The sequence below is a fragment of the Eptesicus fuscus genome, chromosome 8 (genome assembly GCF_027574615.1).
Source record: "Eptesicus fuscus isolate TK198812 chromosome 8, DD_ASM_mEF_20220401, whole genome shotgun sequence".
Classification (NCBI taxonomy): domain Eukaryota; kingdom Metazoa; phylum Chordata; class Mammalia; order Chiroptera; family Vespertilionidae; genus Eptesicus; species Eptesicus fuscus.
In genome coordinates, this window is record NC_072480.1 from 19,272,838 (window position 1) to 19,276,590 (window position 3,753).

The window sequence follows — 3,753 nt, forward strand, 5'->3', positions numbered from 1 at the left end:
ACCTATCCTCATCAAACTCTTCCAAAAAATCCAAGAGGGAGGACTACCTCCAAGCTCTTTTTATGAGGCCAATATTATCCTAATTCCAATACCAGATAAAGACACTACAAAGAAAGAGAAATGCCAATATCCCTGATGAACATAGATGCTAAAACCCTGAACAAAATATTTTCAAATCAGGTCAAGTAATATACTAAGATCATACACATCAACTAATGGAATTCCTTTCAGGGGTGCAAGGCTAGTACAATATTCACAAATCAATAAACATGATACATCACATAAACAAATTGATAGACAAAAATCACATGATCATATCAATAGATGCAGAAAAACATTCAACAAAATCCAACACCTATTTTTGATAAAAACTAAGCAAAGTGGGAATAGAGGGATCATACCTCAACATAATAAAGACCATGTATGACAAACCTACAGCCAACATCACACTCAATGGGCAAAAGCAAAACCATTTCCTCTAAGAACAGGAACAAGATGGGGATGTCCAATTTCACCCCTCTTATTTAACATACTACTGGAAGTCCTAACTACAGTGATCAGACAAGAAGAAATAAATGGCACCCAAATTAGAAAGAATAAGTAAAACTCATTATTTGCAGATGACATGACATCATACAGAGAAATCCCTAAAGACTCCACCAAGAAACTACTAGATTTAATAAATGAATTTGGCAATGTAACAGGATATAAAATTAACACACAAAAACCAATGGCTTATTCATACACCAACAATGAATTCTCAAAAAGAAAAACAATCCTATTTATCATAGCAACAAAAAAGTTAAAATACTTAGGAATAAACTTAACCAAGGAGATAATTGATTTATACTTGGACAACTGCAGGACGTTGAAAAAAGAGATAGAGGAAGATATAAGCAGGTGGAAGAATGTACAGTGTTTATGGATTGGTAGAATTAGCATCATTAAAATGTCCATACTACCCAAAGCAATCTATAGATTCAATGAAATGCCTATTAAAATACCAACAGCATATTTCATAGATCTAGAACAAATTCTCCAAAAATTTATATGGAACAAAAAAAAGATCCCAAATAGACACAGCAATCTTGATGAAGAAGACCAAAGTTGGGGAGATCACAATAACAGATATTAAGCTATACTACAAAGCCACTGTAATCAAAACAACCTGGTACTGGCACAAGAACAGACATATAAATCAATGAAACAGAATAGAGACCCCAGAAGTCGACCCAAACCATTACTCTCAGTATTTGATAGTGGAGACAAGAACATGCAATGGAGTTAAGACAGTCTCCTCAATAAATGATGTTGGGAAAATTGGACAGATACATGCAAAAAAATGAAACTAGACCACCAATTTACACCATACATAAGAATAAACTTGGATAAAATACTTAAATGCAAGTTATGAAACCATAAAAATCCTAGAAGAAACCATAGGCAGCCAAATCTCAGACATCTCTCATAGCGATATGTTTGTGGATACATCTCCAGGGCAAAGGAAACTAAGGAAAAAATAATCAAATGAACTACATCAAAATAAAATGCTTTTGCACAGCAAAATAAACCATCAATAAAATTAAAATGGAGTCCACTGTATGGGAGAACATTTGGCAATGATACATCAGATAAAGGGTTAATATATAAAATATATAAGGAACTCATACAACTTTGCAAAAGGAAGACAAATAATCCAATTTAAAAATTGGCAAAAGACCTAAATAGACATGTCTCCAAAGGGGACATATAGTTGGTCAAGAGACATATGAAAAAAATACTTAAAGTTACTGATTATCAGAGAGATGCAAATTAAAACTATGATGAGGTATCACCTCACACCTGTCAGAATGTCTACAACAAATGTCAAGTGTTGGTGAGGATGTGGAGAAAAGGGAACCATAGTACACTGCTGATGGGAATGCAGACTGGTGTAGCCATTATGGAAAACAGTATAGAGTTTCCTCAAAAAATTAAAAATGGAACTGTCATTTCACCCAGGGATCCCACTTCTGTGAATATATCCTAAGAAACCTGAACTATCAACCAAAAAGCATGTATCACCACTATGTTCATAGCAGCAGCATTTACAATAGCTAAGATCTGGAAACAGCCCAAGTGCCCATTAGTAGAAAAGTGGATTTAAAAGCTGTGGTACATTTACACCATGGGATACTATGAAGCAGTGAAAAAGAAGGATCTCTTACCCTTTGAGACAGCATGGAGGGACCTGGAGAGTATTATGCTAAGTGAAATAAACCAGTCAGAGGAAGACAAATATCACATGATCTCACTCATATGATAGAATAGACTGTGGAATCTCAGAGGAAAGGCAGAGGGGGTAGGGTTTGGGAAAAGATCTACCAAAGAACTTGTATGCTTATATGTATAACCCATTTACACAGACAATAGGGAAGTAGAGACCTGAGATGGGAGCTGAGGTGGTCTAAAATGGGTCAATCAGAGAAAAGGGGGGACATATGTAATACTTTCACCATTAGATTTTTTAAAATCCATAAAAAATAAAAAGGAGATGCAAAGATGGGCAATTCACTCTTTGATGGACATTGGGTGAGTTTTTATTGGATGTGGGAATGGGAAGCCAGCTTGTGAGTTTGGCTAACATAGACTACACAGTAACTTAATTTACTTATCAATTCAGATTTCTCCCCACATCTATGTGACTTTAGACAATATCTCATGAATTAGTGAAAATAATAAAAAAAAACTTTATTTAAATTGGAACATAAATTGAAAATGTAAAGAAAGTGCTTTCAGATGAGAGTGACATATATTCAGGGCTTCCTAAATTACCACACCTCCTTGAATATATTTGTTTACTTGGAATATTATCCAACATGATTCAGAGAGATGGGTTATAGACAGCAAGCCATACAGTAGCTGACCATCTAAAATAAAAGTGAGTTTAGATATTTTTTATTTTTTCCCCATAAACTTGCATTTTATTGCTACTTGAGAGGTGTTTTTTTTTTATAATATATTTTATTGATTTTTTACAGAGAGGAAGGGAGAGGGATAGAGAGAAACATCGATGAGAGAGAAACATTGATCAGCTGCCTCCTGCACACCCTACTGGGGATGTGCCTACAACCAAGGTACATACCCTTGACCGGAATCAAACCTGGGACTCTTCAGTCTGCAGGCCGATGCTCTATCCACTGAGCCAAACCAGTTAGGACACTATTTGAGAGTTTATGGTACTACTAGAGGCCCAGTGCACAAATTCATGCACAGGCAGGTGGGAGAGACCGTGGAAGGTTGGCTGGCAGGCCCCGACTTAGTTGTGTAGATGTGCTGAGGTAGTGGCAAGGAAAGACCACAGATAGAGCGCCCAAAATGACCTGAACACCAGCTATGCTCTGAGGTGGAAATACAGCTCTACATTGCTGCCTGCACTCAGGCCACCTCACTCTCCCTGGGGCAGAGTTGCTGACAGACAGGTCCTCTCTTCTATCTCAGCTGCACATTTTTCTCAGGGCTCCACCCCAAGCATGATATGTAGCTGACTTCAACCAGTGGTGACACACTGCCATAGGAGCAAGAGCCATTCAGCGCTTGGGAGCCTGGAAAGATGCAGGACCGAGCTAGAAATATTTGATGGGGGCAGAAGGGCGATTGGCATGGTGCGGTGGCAGAGGTAAGATGGTGGTGGTGCTTACTTTAAGTCTTTGCAGTTAAGCTGCTGCCTTGCTCCTTCTGCCCTCTCCGAGCTGCTACTCTGTCTCGTCAGCA